At 36.0% G+C, this 20,896-nt stretch overlaps 2 long non-coding RNA genes across 6 annotated transcripts in view; one reads left to right on the top strand and one right to left on the bottom strand.

The window, feature by feature from the left end:
• Positions 1 to 7,779: 7,779 nt before the first annotated feature.
• On the top strand, positions 7,780 to 19,972 carry LOC137983634 (uncharacterized). The gene is made up of 22 exons (XR_011118972.1): positions 7,780 to 8,137; positions 8,467 to 8,673; positions 8,744 to 8,816; positions 9,539 to 9,609; positions 9,705 to 9,755; positions 9,931 to 10,000; positions 10,107 to 10,211; positions 10,314 to 10,346; positions 10,596 to 10,641; positions 10,715 to 10,780; positions 12,200 to 12,308; positions 12,448 to 12,843; positions 12,994 to 13,033; positions 13,124 to 13,169; positions 14,730 to 14,841; positions 15,128 to 15,204; positions 15,436 to 15,510; positions 15,596 to 15,659; positions 16,723 to 16,790; positions 17,339 to 17,459; positions 18,693 to 18,779; positions 19,848 to 19,972. It is a non-coding gene; the product is annotated as an uncharacterized lncRNA (long non-coding RNA).
• LOC137983632 (uncharacterized) overlaps positions 18,406 to 20,896 on the bottom strand; it is a 29,989-nt gene continuing 27,498 nt past the window's right edge. For 4 of the 5 annotated variants that reach the window (XR_011118969.1, XR_011118970.1, XR_011118971.1 and 1 more), the window contains 2 exons: positions 19,931 to 20,048; positions 18,406 to 18,765 (listed from right to left, as the gene is read on the bottom strand). This is a non-coding gene — a long non-coding RNA (uncharacterized lncRNA). The remainder of the gene's footprint in view (positions 18,766 to 19,930; positions 20,049 to 20,896) is intronic. The other variant, XR_011118967.1, reaches the window with a different exon arrangement.

Raw genomic sequence — 20,896 nt, 5'->3', positions numbered from 1 at the left:
AAATTGAGGCCATTTTGGAATAAGGTGTATTGTATTGTGTATTATAAACTTGTCCCGAGCTATCGTCGTGTCACAAATCCACCCGCTTCAAAGGTCGACATTTCCTCCTCTGAAATTAAGACTGGGCCTTTGACCACGTGACTGGTTCAGTGCAATGTCATTGGCCACGCACCAAAAACCGGGAACAGGCGCAACGTAGGCCAACCCGAATTGTTTCCTTGCTCCTCTAATTAAATCAACGACAACGAAAAAAAAGTTTCTGCCATATTTTCTTATTATTTCATGTTTTCAATACGTGTCATAACTAAAGAGAATGTCAGTTGCAAGGTCTTGTTTTGTATTTTAAAAGCAAAATTAGTAAACATCTTGAAATCTCAGCTTTTTTCACGAAATCCGTGCATTTGATAATTTCACGCTTGCCTCCTGCACGGACTTCAATGCTCAACGCACACGTGAAGCGTGCAGCACTTGCCCTCAAAGCATTTTTTTTCCGCGTTGTCGTTACAAATTTGATTCCAAAAAATTCGGCACAAAGATTCTTTCACATTATAATAATGCATTAATCTTGCATGAAAAATCATAGAATAATTTGTCGATGCCGTATTGCAATTTGCATCAGACAAGTAGATTTGCAAGGGGAGCCAAATTAGCAACAATTGCACTGATTTTCATGACGAAAGCACATAGGTGACGTTTTCTTCGTGCAGATGTTGCAAACATGAGGTTACACGTGGCACACTTTGTTGTCACTTGATTTAGGCATCGGAATTTACGCCTACCAGCCAATCAGAGACCTTCGTGAATGAAATAAATTGAAGCCCAATTGAGAGATTCCTCACTTCACCTTCGGGTAAACAGCGTTTTGCCTTTGCCGGGAAAGTTTATTTAACTATCGTTGCTGGGAGAAGAAGTGATCTTGACGAATATGACGCTGCGTTCCAGACACATGGAGGACTTCAGAGAAGACAAATTACAAGACGGACCACAGTAAAGGTGAAGTATGTGCGTGCAAAAAACAAGTGCGCGGTGCGCAAACTTATCACACTTAAGTGGGGCGTTTGTTCTGTTTTGTGGTGCATTTCTCTTGAGAATTAGCTCTCGTTTAATGAATTTTTTTCCTGGAAGGGTCGAGTTTTCTAATTTTTGCCAGTCTATATTATATTCCTTTCGCAGCACTCCGTTGTCTAAATAGTCTTCTAAAAAATTAGCCCTTAAATCTTTGCAACCAAAGTTCTTGTTAGAAAGTTTCAAAATACTACTTTTTTTCTAATTTCTAAACAGGTTTTTGACGAGAACAAAGCGCATTTTATCGATAACAGATGCAGCTAACAAACATGCAAATTCTGGTTGCACCGTTGCAAGCTAAGAAACTACTTCTCTCCACACTGCTTGAGTGAGCGAGCGAGCGAATGATTTGGATCTTGCAGTCATCGTAAAATTTCCTTAAATAAACCAGTGGCACATTTTCATCTCGTTTCAAAGTCTGGACACGATGCAAATTGTGACTTTGTAGTAATTTTAAAAGTATACAAACTCGGTCACATTTTCGCTGATACAATTTTGATGTCCTTAATTCACATATTCACTATCACTACAGCCAGACTTGTAAATACATGAAAAGTCTAGTCCCACCCGCTCTGAGTACGAACAAACCAAATCCAAGGCGAACTTTCGGCAGCTCCGTATGAGTAATCCTTTACAAGGACCCAATTACTTTAAATTCAAACTTTTTGTTACGCATTCCTTTCAATTACTTCAAATGCAAAAATCTTTATACTTTTTTGAGGTGTGGCACGTTTTAACATTTACTTAAGTTCCATCTTTAAAGAAAGCGTTAGGAAACTCCTTATTTTGCGATGTCTTGGTCCATGTCTTCATTAGGCAAGCGAATAAAAGGGACATTCATTTATGACACCCTTTCCCGTCACCACGCTCCTAAATTACCTGAGAACATGTCACCCTCCCATCCCTGGTTTCCTCTGTTATTCCCATTTTAACTACAAAGCCGTTTCCCTCCTATCTCTATTTTCCCTTTCCTCAACTAGTCCCCAGATATATTTTCATAATCATCTTGCAATTTAATCTTTTTTTTTCCCCCTACAATTATCCTTATCAATAGTACGATGGCCCAAAAGGGTCACAGTCCAGTTTTAATTTTGTGAGTCGTCACCAGTTCTCTCAAAGGTCACCGGTCATTGTTTTACCAATACAGAAAGTTTCCTAAACATTCGTAAAAGCTAACCTTCGGCCTAAAAGCTTTTGTTTAGGCCTAATTAGGCCTGAGGTGAGCTTTATAAATGTTTTAAGATACTTTCTGTATTGGTAAAACAATGACCTGTGACTTGTGAGAGAAATGGTCACGACTCACAAAATTAAAACTGAACTGAGACCCTCCTGGGCCATCATACAATAGACTTCATGAGATCATGCAATTATCTTGCGATTCCGTCTCTGCACTAAAATCCCTTGCCATTATAAACCAATAGAATGTTTTCACGTGACGTCAGGCGGCCATTTTGGTGTACCCAACTAATCTTCCGGGAATTGAGCTCCATCATCATGTAAACGTTTTTCTTTTCTTTCGGTGAAAAAACATGGTTACTGATCACTTGAATGAAAACACTCTATAGTTTTCATGAGGTCATTGTCTACTCCATGCTCCATAGTTTATTTTTTATTTTTTATTGCATGTCCATAAGGCACTCGCAATTTTAAAGGAGCCCTAATGCATAATCAGCCATTTGGTACCAAAAGATCTTAATACTCGGAAATATCTTTTGGATTAAATAACGTATTAACCATTGCCTCACCTTTTTCGGAGCGAACAAAATACACTAAAACTATAGCTCAGTTCGTTATGTGGTCTGTAATCCATTTGAAACATTTTGATCTTGTAGAACAATCAAGACTTCAGAACTCGAAGCATAACAACTCTCCTTATCCAAGAAAAATAATGATTATATGACATCTGTCAGCCAATGATCTCGATATTTCCATACTATCCTTTCCACCAACGGTATCCGTCTATCTCACAAGTACTACAAACAATGGGGATTACCGTTCACAGTAATTGACCATACTTAACGTATTAGCTGTTTTGGCTTGTACCTTCGCGAAGTATTTTTGCTAATTTTGCATTCTTATAACGGGTCCGAAGACAGCGTTAGCCCTCAGAAAACACGGTTAAAAAATTTATCGAGAGAGGATTTTTTTTCCTTTATGGTGTGACAATTTTTGTGCGTCTTGCGTAGTGCAAAAAAAAAAAAAAAAAAAAAAAAGATTGGTTCTGCGACAGTACAACTAACAAACAGCGCAAACAAATGAACAATATCAGGAAACATTTTTACCCCTTTTTTTTTTTTTTTTTTTTCTTCCCTGTCAACTGTCAAATAACACGTAAGAGTTGAATGAAACAAGTACTCTTCCATTTAATACTTTCAGTAGTGTTTATTTTCATCTTTTAGCCGCTTTCACTCTTCTATGTAAACCAGTATCTGGACAACCGAAATGCCAGTAATTGCCATGGAAACCGTGAGTACTCTTTTTGGTCCACACTAGCTTTAACCCTAATATTATTCATACTAAGCTTCCTTATTTTTACCGTAGCGAGAGGCTTATTACAAGAAATTCCAATTTTACGCTTTTATTGGAGACTTTTAACATCGAACCGTACGTACTTCTGTGACTCTATTGATTTGAAAATTATCCATTTTTACGGTCATAATTTTCGATTTCGGTCTCATTCGTAAAGAAAAGTAAATGATAAACTGTTAAACCAATTTTAAAACAATTTAAAAATTACTTTGTCACATTTTAACGTACTTAAAAAAAGTTACACTTGTATAATGAATTGTACTTTATTATGTTAATATTGTCAGACCTGTTTATATTTATTTAATTTGCATCTTTTAGCCGTACTCACTTAAGACCATTACATAGACTACAAACGTTCGTATTTGCCACGGAAACTGTAAGTATTCTTTTCGTCTTAATTAGCCTTAAATAAATCCTTTTATATATAATCACACTAAACACGCTTCTTTTTATCAGTAGCAAGGGAAGCGCAGCAAGAAATTCAAATCCTACTCAATAATTGGACTCTGCCAATATCGAACTGTGAGTACGTCTGTGACGCTATTCATCCGCAAAATGGGTTAATGAATTCTGTTATTCAATTCATTATCAGGTACGTTTTGTTCCCAGAAGACAGTCAACGCCCTTCTCCACTTATCTCATGCACTAGTAACGTCCACCACAAAGTGAGTACTTCTTAAAGCACTCCATACATTTTTGCAATTGTTCCAGTCAAAGCACCCCCTATAAAAAAAGAATGCGCTTTAATTTTCAGCTAATCCCAAATCATAGCATGATTTTCCAGCGTCTTCCTGTGCTTTCAGAAGTTGCTCGTTTTTTTTTTTTTTTTTTCTCCTGTAGCAACGCAAGTACACCAAACTCGCAGAACACCCTAAGCAGAACTCCCTCCGGCTTAGTCCTCGGCCATATCTCTTATCCTCAGGGAACCTATTTTCCGAAATTTCACTCGCGAATAATTTAAACATTGTAAAAATTGAAAAAGATCCTTGTCATCTTTTCTCTCTTTATTCCACATTATACCATCCGCAATAATAAATTTTAAAAACAAATAAATAAACGTGAAAGCGAATGAATAAACCATAACATTAATTTTTTAAAAATTAAAATGACTTTCTGAAAACCTTCCATCTTGACTGGCTTTTCTCCCGTCTGTGTATTACATTTTCCACTAACAACAATGCATGAACCCGGATTCAAAGGTCATCTCCGTAGATACAGTTAGAACTGAGATCATTCCCTATCTCCATGTAGTATTGCACTCTACATCATTAGAGACTTACGACACCAGGCCCAAAATACCAAATCACTAATAGACCTTTTTTCTTATAGCTATATTATCATAATTTACAGCTTGAAAGAAATTCACTGCAACACTGACACTTGCAACAACTGAGACGTTTCAGTCATAAGATCTCCAAACCGTAAGTATATCAATGAAAGCTTTACTCGTAGAATTAGAATAAGAGTACATATTTAGAATGTTAACCTTATCTATTTTCACCTTTTTTCTTTTTAGCCGTATTTACTCGAAAACCATGTCTACAAACCAGTAATTGCCATAAAAATCGTAAGTACATTTTTCGTTTTCAGTATCCCAAATTAATACCCGTATTAAAATATTCACGCTAAACTTGCTTCTTCTTACCAGTAGTTTTAGCAGCAAAATCTTGCACCGTTCTTTGAGGTTTGCAACATCGAAGGGTAAGTACTACTTCATGTGATTTCTTCGTATATGTATTCTGTTATTCGCTCCATTTCCAGATACGTCTTATTCGCAGTTGGCGATGAATGTGGTTCTTCACTTGTCACACCCACTAGTAATGTACGCACCGTGAGTACTTTTTTAAAAACATCTTGCAATCATTTTGGATTCCAGCCACGTCTCTATAATTATATTATTACAATCGTTATAATTAAACAATCCCTCAAATCTTGCTCGCTATTTTTCTTTCAGCTGAAGCAAAGCAATAAAAGTCCCTGGGAACACCTTCATCACAAAGTCCCTCAATACAACTCAGGAAACCTTAATAATAAAGACAACGACAGATTTACTAGCAAGGTAAACATCCTAACTTCGTTCCCACAACCTCTCCCGATAACACCAGGCACAAGCTTCAAAATCATTAATGGACCTTGTTTTACAACTATATTACCGTTGCAGATTTCCAAGAAATTTGCAACATCAAACTTGCAGGTAAAAAGATCTCAAATCTGTAAGTACATCATATATTTAATAGCCTTTTTTACATAATTAAATGACTCGTAGAGTTGAACAATAAAGTTATCACTTTTTGAAATTGACCCATATGGATAAATTCGTGTACAGATTTTTCACCCAAGATCCACACGCCCTGTACAAATATTCACAATTTATTTCCTTATTTTATTATTCCCAAATGCTTAACTATCATTTCAGGAAATTCAAATCTTAAGCCGTCGTTGGAAACTGTTAACATCAAAACTGTAAGTGCTTGCTTTGAGTCTTTGCATCCGCTGTGTTAAATATGTCATCTTATGCCATCCATTTTCCACGTAAGATCTTGTCCGCAAAAGACGATGAATTTTGATTCTCCAGTTGCCACATCGCCTAGTATCGTCCACACAGTGAGTACATCTCTTCATTTCTATTTTCCTCTGATCAGTAATATTATTATAACAATCGTTGCAAGTGAAGAATCCCTTAGAGAATGTCGCGCTACTTTTGCAACTATTCAAGCGTTCGTGTACTTTGGAAATTTAACTAATTTCCTTAGTCTACAATTACGTATTACCAGTCGCTGAAAACATCGCGATCAGAGCATCTTACTCCTTTCCGAACACCCACTTAAGATAAATTTTTAAAACAACGAATAAATATAAAAATGATGAGCTATTAAAAAACGACTTCATCTTTCTCGCCCTTTTCAGTCGCTGACTCTAATGTACTTGAACTTTTAATCTTGAAAATACCTCCCCCAAACCCAGTTATTTTTACTTAAGAAACTCTTCATCCACAGAAGCCCTTTATAATATTTACGGAACAACTCATCCCAACCCTTTTTGGCTTACTGAGCCTGAATCCCAGCACCATAATTTGAGAACATGCATATCCCCATCTACCCCACCCTCTCAAATTTAACTACGACACCACACCCACTCAATGCCTTTCCAATTTATTCATGAGGACATTTTCCCTGAAAGGCCCCTGTCAACATTATTTATCACGGCGGCCATGTTGGTGTACAGAATAATGCAGTAAATTTGACACAATTTTTATGCAAAACTTGTGAGCCCATTTTGCATTGTTTTATACACCCAACATGGCCGTCTCATCACCTAGATGAGAACAAAGAATTAGTCCCCAATTAAAAGAAACCCTCCAGACGTAAACTACTCCATCACACATAACCTTCAAACAAATTGAAGCTTCGACCTCCATCAAATCACAAGTTTCCCTTTTTCCCTCCGTAAGCGTTAACATTAAATGTACATAACGACCGTCCCTCCTCTCCTCCCTCCCCTCCCTCCCCCCCCCCCGACGACCCCACCTACTATTTCAACCCAATCGGCTCCAAAACTAGCGCCAACTACCGACAATACATGATACAGATCCCTTACCAGAGTAATTTATTGTACATCTTAATTCTAACATCTAAATCTTAAATTGTGTTGTCGAAAATGCCCACTTAATGTCTCAGTTAAATTTACCAACAAAGACACTTTTGGCACACTTCGATCAATTAACAATGTATACAAATCCAAATCCTATGCGAACACTTATTCCAACCGAGATAATTAAACCGCAGATTCTTACCACGCGATAGTCGCTTCGGCCCGTCTTGAATATAGAATGAATTTTAATCTCCGATTTACTTGTCTCTACTGTAACATTCATTTTTCTGGTGTATTTTCAGCTGTCAATTACATGGCCTCATCACTTCCTCATACATCGCATCATTTCAAAAATTTGAGAGATCAGTGAATGACCTTTCCAACCATTAGTACTAATTTCTTATAACTTCATCAGGTAAATTGTAACCTTTTTTGTCTCCAAATCAAGCAGGTCTCATTACCAGAAGACTATCACGGTAAGCCTTCCATTGTTCTCTTCATTAATTACATAACACATTTTAATATAACCCATATTTATTTGTACTTTTACACACGTACACTCAGGACTGTACAAGTCAGTGAAGCAGATCACGACCGATGCAAGAAAAGAGCAGAACTTTCCAAGACCAGGTTGACTACTTTAAATTTCAAGTAAGATATACTTTCTAACTGAAATGGTGTTGAATTATCCGAGATTGGCGTTGCCTTAAACCATTATCTAACCTAATATATCCCAGTTTAAGGCAGGCGTCAGTGGCAATATATACGTGAAGGATTACAGCCAACCGTAAGTGTCTTTTTTAAATGACCTCATTTTTTTGCTTTTAGACTTTTTCTTTAATGAAATTTATATTTTCATTTTAGTTTCCCTGTTAGCGACCCAGACGCGTTTGCAACATAGCAGCTAGGAAGTAATCGTCGATTAAAACGCCCATTTAAAAACCTTTACAACGTAAGCATGATCTTTTTACTTTTTTTCATAAAATAAAATATTCATTTCGCAAGCCAAATATAATGCAATTATTACATTTGATTGTTTACAGACCATTTTTGGGCAGATATTTTGTGACGGCAGAAATTTGAAAAATATCCATTTTTACGGTCATTTTCGATTTCGGTCTCATTCGTAAAGAAAAATAAATGATAAACTGTTAAACCAATTTAAAAATTACTTTGTCACATTTTTAACGTACTTAAAGAAAATTACACTCGTATAATGAATTTGTACTTCATTTATGTTAATGTTGTCAGACCTGTTTACATCTATTTTGCATCTTTTAGCCGTATTCACTTTTAAGACCAGTACATAGACAACAAGCGTTCGTATTTGCCACGGAAACTGTAAGTATTCTTTTCGTCTTAATTAGCCTTAATTAAATCCCTTTTATATATAATCACACTAAACACGCTTCTTTTTATCAGTAGCAAGGGAAGCGCTGCAAGAAATTCAAATCCTACTCAATAATTGGACTCTGCCAATATCGAACTGTGAGTACGTCTGTGACGCTATTCATCCGCAAAATGGATTACTGAATTCTGTTATTCAATTCATTATCAGGTACGTCTTCTTCCCAGAAGACTGTCAACGCCCTTCTCCAGTTATCTCATGCACTAGTAACGTCCACCACACAGTGAGTACTTCTTTTCATAGCATTTTCTTGCAGCCATTTTACCCTTAGGACACTCCATACATTTTTCCAATTGTTCCAGTCAAAGCACCCCCTATAAAAAAAGGATGCGCTTTCTTTTCCAACTAATCCCAAATCATAGCATGATTTTCCAGCGTCTTCCTGTGCTTTCAGAAAATGCTCGTTTTTTTTTTTTCTCCTGTAGCAACGCAAGTACACCAAACGCTCAGAACGCCCTAAGCAGAACTCGCTCCAGCTTAGTCCTCGACCATATCTCTTATCCTCAGGGAACCTATTTTCCGAAATTTCACTCGCGAATAACTTAAACATTGTAAAAATTAAAAAGATCCTTGTCATCTTTTCTCCCTTTATTCCACATAATACCATCCGCAATAATAAATTTTAAAAACAAATAAATAAACGTGAAAGCGAATGAATAAACCATAACATTAATTTTTTAAAAATTAAAATGACTTTCTGAAAACCTTCCACCTTCACTGGCTTTTCTCCCGTCTGTCTATTACATCAGTAGAAAAGTTTTCTACTGACAACAATGCATGAACCCGGATTCAAAGGTCATCTCCGTAGATACAGTTAGAACTGAGATCATCCCCTATCTTCATGTAGTATTGCACTCTAGATCATTAGAGACTTACGACACCAGGCCCAAAATACCAAATCACTAATAGACCTTTTTCTTATAGCTATATTCTCATAATTTACAGCTTGAAAGAAATTCACTGCAACACTGACACTTGCAACAACTGAGAGGTTTCAGTTATAAGATCTCCAAACCGTAAGTATATCATTGAAAGCTTTACTCTTAGAATTAGGATAATAGTACATATTTAGAATGTTAACCCTATCTATTTTCACCTTTTTTTTTTGTAGCCGTATTCACTCGAAAACCATGTCTACAAACCAGTAATTGCCATAAAAATCGTAAGTACATTTTTCGTTTTCAGTATCCCAAATTAATACCCTTATTAAAATATTCACGCTAAACTTGCTGCTTCTTACCAATATTTTTAGCAGCAAAATCTTGCAACATCGAAGGGTAAGTACTGCTTCATGTGACTTCTTCATATATGTATTCTGTTATTCGTTCCCTTTTCAGATACGTCTTATTCGCAGCTGGCGATGAATGTGGTTCTTCACTTGTCACACCCACTAGTAATGTACGCACCGTGAGTACTTTTTTTTTTTGCGATCATTTTGGATTTCAGCCACGTCTCTTATTACAATCGTTATAATTAAACAATCCCTCAAATCTTGCTCGCCATTTTTTTTTAGCTCAAGCAAAGCAATACCAGTCCCTGGGAACACCTTCATCACAAAGTCCCTCAATACAACTCAGGAAACCTTAATAATAAAGACAACGACAGATTTACTAGCAAGGTAAACATTCTAACTTCGTTCCAGGACCTCTCCCGATAACACCAAGCACAAAATTCAAAATCATTAATTGACCTTTGTTTTGCAACTATATTACTGTTGCAGATTTCCAAGAAATTTGCAACACCAAACTTGCAGGTAAAAGATCTCAAACCTGTAAGTACATCATATATTTAATAGCCTTTTACATAATTAAATGACTCGTAGTTGAACAATAAAGTTATCACTTTTTGAAATTGACCCACTATTTTTTTCTTCAAAACGTTTTACCCAAATAAATTCGAAAATCAGTGTAAGATTTTTCACCCAAAATCCACACGCCTTGTAGAAATATTCACACTTGACTTACTTGCTTTATTATTCCCAAATGCTTAACTCTCATTTCAGGAAATTCAAATCTCATGCCGTTGTTGGAAACTGTTAACATCAAACTGTAAGTGCTTGCTTTGACTCTTTGCATCCACTGTGTTAAATATGTCATCTTATTCCATCCATTTTCCACGTAGATCTTGTCCGCAAAAGACGATGAATTTGATTCTCCAGTTGCCACATCGCCTAGTATCGTCCACACAGTGAGTACATCTCTTCATTTCCATTTTCCCCTTATCAGTAATATTATTATAACAATCGTTGCTAGTGAACAATCCCTTTTAGAAACTATTCAAGCGTTCCTGCACTTTAAAAATTGACTAATTTCCTTTGTCTACAACTACTTATTACCAGCCGCTGAAAACATCACGATCAGAGCCTCTAAAAACTGCTCAAGAAACCTTAGAGACACGACGACAAACAAATCATCGGTAAAACCGCAATTTTACTATTTATTTTTAGCCAACAGCACAACGGACCATCAATTTGCCGAAATTTTAGGCCATGATTTAATTTAATTTTCAAAATCTTTCTCTTGTCTTCCTCTTTTCCGCACAACACCCACTTATGACAAATTTTTAAAACAAGGAATAAATATAAAAATGATGAGCTATTAAACCGATTAAAAACATTAAAAAAAGGACCTCGTCTTTCTCGCCTTTTTCTGTCGCTGACTCTAATGTACTTCAACTTACCTCCCCAAACCCCAGTTATTTTTACTTAAGAAACTCTTCATATATAATATTTACGTCACAACTCATCCCAACCCTTTTCGCTTACTGAGCCTGAATCCCAACACCATAATTTGAGAACATGCATATCCCCATCTACCCCACCCACTCAAATTTAACTATGACACCACACCCACTTGATTCCTTTCCAATTTATTCATGAGGACATTTTCCCTGAAAGGCCCATCTCCACCCCCCTCTCCCCTGTGAAAATTATTTATCACCCTAATTGAGGCTTTTTATCTGACATGTTGGTGTACAGAACAATGCAGTAAATTTGACACAATTATTATGCAAAACTTGTGAGGCCATTTTGTATTGTTTTTATACACCAACATAGCCGTCTCATCACGAAGTTGAAAACCAAGAATTAGTCCCCAATTAAAAAAAACCCTCCAGACGTAAACTACTCCATCACACATAACCTTCAAACAAATTGAAGCTTCGACCTTTATCGAATCACAAGTTTCCCTTTTCCCTTGTAAGCGTTAACATTAAGTGTACATAACGACCATCTCTCCTCTCCTCTCCTCCCCCTCCCCCCCCCCCCCCAACCCCACCCACTATTTCATCCCAATCGACTCCCTTACCGGAACAATTCCTTTTCAGAGTAATATATTGTACATCTAAATTTTAAAATGTAAATCTTAAATTTTGTGTTGTGCAAAATGCTCACTTAATGTCTAAATTAAATTTACCTACATTTCGGGACACTTCAATCAATTAACAATGTATACAAAACCTATGCGAGCACTTATTCCAACCGTGATAATTAAACCGCGGATTCTTACCACGCGATAGTCCCTTCGGCCCGTCTTGTATGTAGAGTGAATCCTAATCTCTGATTTACTTGTCTCTGCTGTAACATTCATTTTTCTGGTGTATTTTCAGCTGTCGATTACAGAGCGTCATCACTTGCTCATACATCACATCAATTCAAGAATTAGAGACATCAGTGAATGACCTTTCCAACCATAAGTATTTCTCGTAACTTCATCAGGTAAATTGTAACCTTTTTTTGTCTCCAAATAAAGCTAGTCTCAATACCAGAAGACAATCATAGTAAGCCTTCCATTGCCCTCTTCATTACATAACACATTTTAACATAACCCATATTTATTTGTACTTTACACACGTAGAACCAGGACTGTAACAGGTAAAGCAGATCACGACCGATGCAGGAAAAGAGCAGAACTTTCCAAGACCAGGTTATGACCACTTTAAATTTAAAGTAAGATATACTTTCTAATTAAAATGGTGTTGAATTCTTTGAGATTGGCGTTGCCTTGGAAACCATTATCTAACCTAATATATCCCAGTTTAAAGCAGGCGTCAGTGGCAATATATACATGAAGGATTACAGCCAACCGTAAGTGTCTTTTTAAATGACCTCATTTTTTTTTTTTTTTTGCTTTTTGATTGTTTTCTTTAATGAAAGTTATAGTTTCATTTTCATTTTAGTTTCCCTAATGGCGACCCATTAGCAGCTAGAAAGTAATCGTCGATTTAAACGTCCATTTAAAAACCCTTACAACGTAAGCATAATCTTTTTACTTTTTTCATCAAATAAAATATTCATTTCGCAAACCAAATAATGCAATTATTGCATTTTGATTTTTTTACACCATTTTTAAGCCCATTTTTGGGCAGATATTTTGTGACGGCAGAAATTGTCTAATTTGCAGCTGACAGCCATCTTCAAGTTGGACATCGCAATTTCGAATCGTAAGTACAATTGTCATTTCACCTCCTAACGTTTCATATTGGAGACATTTTTAAGTTTAAATTTCTTTTGAGGACACTTCCTTTTTTCAGCTGTAAACCATCAAGCGGACAACAAAAACAACCTTTCAGGCTTATTGTAAGTACATCGCACTATCAATGTTTTGGTCCATTTTTATTTTCACTTCATTCTCATGCCATCATGTTTGTCGTTTTTCGTTTATAAACGACATTCGTTGACAACAGCATCTAATACTAGCCCAAAAATATTTCTTCTTCTTCACCAACACCCCAGATTTCTTTTGTGTGACCTCCATAAAATGCTAATCGGCGGCCCTTACCCAAACTTGTCCGCCCTATTTCTGCCTTAATTTTTCACAATAAATTTAACAATTCTTTGATATCTATGTCAAGGTAAACCATACAAACCTATTAATAATTAATTCCTAAAACCCTATTCCTGCAAGATTAAATGAATGCTAAAGAAACCGGTATGAAATAACTAGAGAACAATTTATAGCAACTTAAAAATGCATTTCCATTCCAACCAGTTGTGTGAAATCTCGTTAACCTCCACCCCTCCCTGCTCGGTTCCCTGACTGGTTCCACCCCACCACCCCCTCTCCCCAGTAGCCCGACAATATCATGCAAATAAACTGCGCTCTTCCCAAATCACCAAAAACATAAGTAGACAATTTGAAAACCACCATGGTATCATAAGGACATGTATTTTTAAGAAGGCCATCCCCCTTCTCCTCAGCCCCACCTCCACCCCGGTAGCACAGTACCCTTTATACGTACATGAGGTCATTACCCAATTATTACTTCTAAATCTTTTGATCACTTTCCCTTCCACAAACACCGGACAAACTTTTCCGTCGTGATGTAAGACGTGATGAACAAAACTGAATCGAAATCTACCAGTAACTCTTCAAAATAGCCAATAAATAAATAACAGCTTGAACCAAGACTGAAACCTTATCCATAACGAACAGCACTTTTTCTTAAACTTTCACAAGATCGACATTTTCAAAAATCCTTTTCAATCTGCTTTGCCACTTGAATTAAACGACTTTAAATATACGTGAGCATCATCTCTACTGTTCTTGAATACAGTTTAAATTTTCACAAGAATGGCGTTTACTTTTAACGCACTCTCGTCTTTTCAAATAACCAGTGAATGTATCCTCTTTTTAAATAACCAGTGAATGTATCCTTTCACAAATTTTTAATTATAAAATGCAGAAATTTACACTCTTACCATTTCAGAATAGTTACTGATTTCATAACTCTACGATTTCCTCAAAGTGCAAATCGATACTCTTCTATACCAACAATTTTTTGCGTTTTTCTCAGTATTTTCTTTCTAATGACCCTTAACCCTCGACCAAATCAGTGATCATTTCGCCTACGATGTTTGTACTTACAATCCTTTTGCTTTGTAGTCTAAACTGCCCATGGTAACACAACATTTTCGTCTCGTTTAAACCACCTTTCCTATTTTTTAAACATGTCCCGTTTACGCTAGTTATATTCAATTTCATCACCTCAAATAGTTAAACAAGAAGATAATTCGCAAAAAATCAAAAATTTCTGGAAACTATTGGTGTATTTAATCATCATAAATTAAAACGTGCACAGCCCGTAAGAAATACACACACAAACATCGTGCAGTTACGCTGCCAATTTTTCGTTGCAGGACGAGACTAGGAACCTTCAAGAATCAAGCTAATTAACATCAACCTCCATGAAGCACAACCTGACCTGTCAAGAAACAGAAACTGTTAGAGCAGATGATCATATTCTTCAGAGTGAGTGTAACAATCTTAAGTATGATAATATTGATCCCCCAAAGTTAATTATCACCAAATTACCATGAAAAACAAATTATTTCATTTCGAAGCAGGCGTTCTTCGTAGGATAGTTCTCTTTAAAACTGTTGGAGAATTTTAAGTTACCTTTACCAGTGGGTTCTATTGTCACCATTTCATTTACTGTGTATTTCATTCTCACATTTGCTCACCTTTATTATTAATTTTGTAACTCAATTGGATGATTCAATTTATAATCATGAAGCATTTTTCATTTTTCCTATAGCACGCTAAAGCAAATTTGAGACAAACAAGCAAGAAAAGACTTGTAAACTCGAGCGTCCATTGCGAAACCTGCAAAACGTAAGTGCCGTTTTTGACTGTCTTAATTAATAAGAATAAAAAATATTTTCCCAGGCAAAACATAATTATCTATTTTTGCGTCGTCCTCAAACCTACCTTTCTCACCTGCTCGTTTGAGCCACAGCAGTGACTCTAGTTCATTGCAGACAGTTATCGGGAAGCCCAAAGTTGCAATTCCAAATGACAATTGTTTTCAAACGGAAAATACACTTGCATCTTCTTTTGTTATAGGTAAGTTATAATTCGCAAATGAACATCATTACGGACCAACCTGATGTAATCCAAGTTGTCAGCATAACTTAAAAGGTAAATGCGTTTTTTATATTCCTTTCTTGTAAAGTATTTCCGTTCACTCGCTTTTATCACTCGGCCTAATTTAAACCTCAAACAGAGATTTCAAGCAGAATGCAACCAGTGGAGAATCAAGCGCAAAGCCATCTACTGAGATTTAGACTGTAAGTACAACTTCCTATGTCAAGGTAAACCATATAGACCTATTCATAGTTAATTCCTAAAAACCTATTCCTGTTTAAGATTAAATGAATGCTGAAGCAGCCCGGAGAATAAAATAACTGGAGAACAAATTATCGCAACTTAAACACGCATTTAAAATTTTCAACTCTCAACCACTTGTGTGACATTTAAACGCACTGCAAAGATCTTCTCAATCTCAGCCCACCATTCTTCCATCCCTCCCTGCTCGGTTCCCTAACTGTTTCCACTCTACTCTTCCCCCCACCCTAACCCGACAAAATTTGAAAACAACCATCGTATCATAAGAACATGTAATTTTAATGAAGGCCCTCTCCACTCTTCCTCAGCCCCACCTCCACCCTCACCTTCACCCCACCCCGGTAGCACAGTACCCTTTTTAATGTACATGAGGTCATTATCCAATTTTTATTACCTCCTCAAAATCTTTTCATCTCTTTCCCTTCATATTTCCCTACACACTTTTCCGTCGTGATGTAAAGATGTGATGCTTTAAAAATGAGACTAAATCTAATAAACAATAGCCCTTATTCACGATAGCCGCCATGTTGGTTTTCAAATTGTCATGCAAATTAGCCATGTGTTATCCTGGGGGGCAAATTGCGGAAAATCGTTTCGGCGAAATATTGAATTAACATTGCTAAAAGTAGAATTTAGAATTAAGTACCTTTTTTTTATAATAATTTTGACTTTCTACTTCGTTATCTGCTAAATTTTCAGTAAAAGAAGTCGAAGTAACTTGTGTAAGCATTCAATGAACATAAAACAAATCATCTGTGTGGCTAAGATGTTCCTTATAACCTCTCGAACTAGTGCCAATTGCGAAACAAGAGAACAAAATATTGTTTCAAAAACTTCGTGATCACCAAACTCATCCTTTTCACCTGCTTATTTTGGCAGCAGCAGTGACTCCAATTCATAGTATACAGTTATCGACAAGCTTAAAGTTGCAATTCCAAATGACAATTTTTTTTTTCTTCCAACGGAAAATAAAATTGCATCTTCTTTTTGTTTCTCTCCAAACAGAGAATTTCAAGCAGAATACAACCATTGTAGAATCAAGACTCGCAAGGCCATATACTAAGATTCAGACTGTAAGTATAACTTCCTATTGATAGCTACGTCTCATTATTTTGTTCAGGTCTATTTTCCTAAATTGTATATCACTTCTTTTTGTTAATTACGACACCTTGTTAATATGAGAAACTGGACAGGTTTCTTCCAAATGACCTAAAAACATCTAAATTTTCCTTTTTTTTACAACAAGGTTGCATATTTTAAAATCTTTAAAGCAAATCATAATAACTACAAGTAAATATTAGGAGCGATTACAAACGTATCATGAAATAGAATGTATAGCAAGTAATAGGCATAATAAATAATACGTATAAACTTTGAAATATTTAAAAACTGTGAAAATACTCTAAAAATCCAAATAGTAAATATAACAATAAAACTCGGGTAATAAGCAAATCACAAGTAAGTTCATTATTCTAAAATGCCCATTTATTGTTTAAATGCATTTATGCATTTCTTTTTCATCTTAGCTTAAAGAAATTTACATTATGAAAACGCCTCTCTCCTCAACCTTAAAACCAATTTGGAAATATCAAAATGCTCTTATACATCATTCTTTTTTCAGATAAACTCTTGTTCTATAGCGAACACATTCACATCTTCCCAGATCCCATTTCATAACTCGAAGCCAGAGTGGAATCTTGAACGCTGAACAAGTAAAAAGGAAGGACAAGGAAACAGACCAGGTATGTCGTATATCATGGTAGCTTCCTATCGTTTTGAAAATATTCACTTTTTTTGATTTTTGAGGTTGTTATATTACACAAAACTTGCCACTTTGATCAAATCTAATCTTTATTTTTTTCTATCCTCCAACACAAACACATTATTTCATCATCCTTTGTTAATATTTTACTTCATAGATTCCTGTCCATTTCATGCATATTCCTCACGTAATTTTCAGCATATTTATTAATTCCTGTCAATTTCATGCATATTCATCAATTCCTTTCAATTTCATGCATATTCATCAATTCCTGTCAATTTCATGCATATTTATTAATTTCATGCATATTTATTAATTTCATGCATATTTATTAATTTCATGCATATTCATCAATTCATGCATTTTCATTAATTCCTGTCAATTTCATGCATATTCATCAATTCCTGTCAATTTTATGCATATTCATCAATTTCATGCATATTCATCAATTTTATGCATATTCATCAATTTCATGTATATTCATCAATTCATGCATTTTCATTAATTCCTGGCAATTTCATGCATATTCATCAATTCCTGTCAATTTCATGCATATTTATTAATTTCATGCATATTCATCAATTCATGCATATTTATTATTCATTAATTCCTGTCAATTTCATGCATATTCATTAATTCCTGTCAATTTCATGCATATTTATTAATTCCTGTCAATTTCATGCATATTCATCAATTCATGCATATTTATTGATTTCATGCATATCCATCAATTCATGCATATTTATTATTCATTAATTCCTGTCAATTTCATGCATGTTTATTAATTTCATTAATTCCTGTCCATTTCATGCATATTTATTAATTCCTGGCCATTTCATGCATATTTATTAATTTCATTAATTCCTGTCAATTTCATGCATATATATTCATTAATTTCTGCCTATTTTATTCATTCCTGTCGATTTCATGCATGTTCATCGATCATGCATCCACTTCATGGATACCTATCCCTCTCCATATACGCATATTCATTGGTTCAAAAATTCACACATCTGTCCCACTTCTAAAGTTTTATCACTTTATTCATAAAAATGCCAAACGTAAAATTTACAAGGATTCTTCTTAACTTCGCATCCTCAGAATGGCAACATACGTTGTTATCTTAGAAAGTTACTCAGACGAAACTACATATTCTTATAGCGAATGAGTTGATTTCTGAATAACTCTAAAGCTAAGGCTTGTATTCATTCAGCTGACACAACAGAACTGTTTCCCTTTGCAATCCAGAAGTTGGGCAGTAGATAAGTCCAAGTTTGTGGAATGACCTAAAAATACAAAGGTACATTTTTACTTAGGCCAACTGAATCACTTAACGTAGACTCTATGCATTAAGGGATATTCATCTGTTATCTGTTCTGACAAAATACTATTCTAAGAAGAAATTGAAAATCGCAACTATTTTGGAGAATAAAGAAAACAAATTAGAAAGTTACATCAAGTAAGAAAAGTGAAAGCCATTCGCTAATTAGGCTTAAACAGACACAGAAATTCAAGGAGAACATAAGGAAAACATGTTCAAAGAGGCCGATTAAATCCTATAATTTAAGGCTGGTTTTCACTAGCGTTTATACCTTTTTCTTTGGACCAAAGACATACATAAACTACATGTTGTAAACGCGTCTCGGAGGGGGCTTGTTCTTGAAAAACAGCCTTTAAGTCTGTAACTGTAAAGAGCTGCTGATAGTGCTAACAATAAAATTTACTTGGAATGTTTACAAGAAAACGTTTTTATCAGAAAATTAACTACAGAAACAGTGTTTCACTTTCAAATTTATTGAGCCCCGCTATATTGAATAGTTGTGACGTAACATTTTGTATGAGAACAACGTAGCAAACATAAAACGCAACAATTATCCAAAATAGCTGAGCCCAACAAATTTGATAGTGAAAGGAATTTAATTACTATTGTAAGAGACCACTTTCAAAAATACCATAATACTCTTGTTTGCCCTCAAATTGTGCAACAGCATTGTTTCCAGTTTCTCTTGGGACCATTGTAAGTCCCAAAACAATGCTTATGCAAAAGTTGGAGGGGAAACAAGAGTATTATGGTATTTTTGGAAGTGGCCTATGTAAATGCTTTCTTGAAAAAGATTTTACTAAAAGCACGTGGAAGGAGTAGGGATTCCCTTAAGATGGCTCACACCAGTTTAACCATGCAATTATAAGGGAACGTCTTACTGGAACGATTAACTCTACCACACTGCTTCACATAACAACAATTATGGGTACAATGTGAGACAGTAATAACTCGTTTACTAGATGAACTTATTACGCAATTATTCCTGTTCACATGGTACCAACAAACATTGCCGTTTTGTGAAACAATGTACATTCAATCCTACAGCTTGGAAACTATTTCAAAATATGGGCTTCAGTTTTGAGCCCACGAGCTTGGTAAGTGGAGAAATTCGTACAACTTGATCTCACCCGAGCAAAAAAACTTGTAACCATCTTCAAGAAACACAGGCAAATGGAATCTTTCAAGAATGGTTGTCAGGCACCGCCGATCCCAAGCATCATTTACAACTCATCCTTCATATGTGATCTGTGAAAAACAAACAAATAATAAAGATGTAAGAACCCCTGAGTTCCAGTTATCAACCATGCAAACAATCTCGCTTAGTCCTTGGTCTGCTATTAAAGTAACTGAAATAAAGTTGCAAAACAGTCTTAAAGCTTGTCCAAATTTCTTGAGTTCATTCCAAACTGCAAGCAGTCTTTTTGCCCATCTCGCAAGCACACGTTTTCATGTGTGCTACTCACGCACCTTGCAAGGATGGCTGTTACTAAAAGTGGGACGGGGACGTGGGACTTTGGACTTGAGGACTCGGGGAGTCGAGGACGCGGGGACTCGGAGAGGTGGGACGCGAGTACGTCGGAACTCGGAGACGCGTGGGGATTCGAGGACATGATAAACAAATAACACCTGACTTTTGCGCTGAATTGGTAAAATACAATTTGACGGTCTACAAGTGTAAAATAATATAATATGCTGGAGGGTTTTTCAGACCAGTAGCTGATGATTTCCAGCGACCATAGACCCGTCACATTGTATTTTACCAATTCAGCGTAAAAGTCAGGTGTTATTTGCTTATCATGTCCTCGAATCCCCACGCGTCTCCGAGTTCCGACATACTCGCGTCCCACCTCTCCGAGTCCCTGCGTCCCCACGTCCTTGAGTCCACGCGTCCCCGTCCCACTTTTAGTAACAGCCTGCAAGGATCGCGTTTTTACCTGACTGTCCAAGAGGAAAACGAGACTGATTGCATTCTTGTGATGCCACGACCTTCTTAAATGTTTCTGCCCAGCAACGCATTAATGATATTCAAGAATCCCTTGCCATCCCCACAGGGACAGTAAAGTCATCTTCTCCCCAAATAAAATTCCACCAAA

The sequence above is a fragment of the Montipora foliosa genome, chromosome 13 (assembly GCF_036669935.1).
Source record: "Montipora foliosa isolate CH-2021 chromosome 13, ASM3666993v2, whole genome shotgun sequence".
NCBI lineage: Eukaryota > Metazoa > Cnidaria > Anthozoa > Scleractinia > Acroporidae > Montipora > Montipora foliosa.
This window is presented reverse-complemented; position numbering and strand designations above follow the sequence as displayed.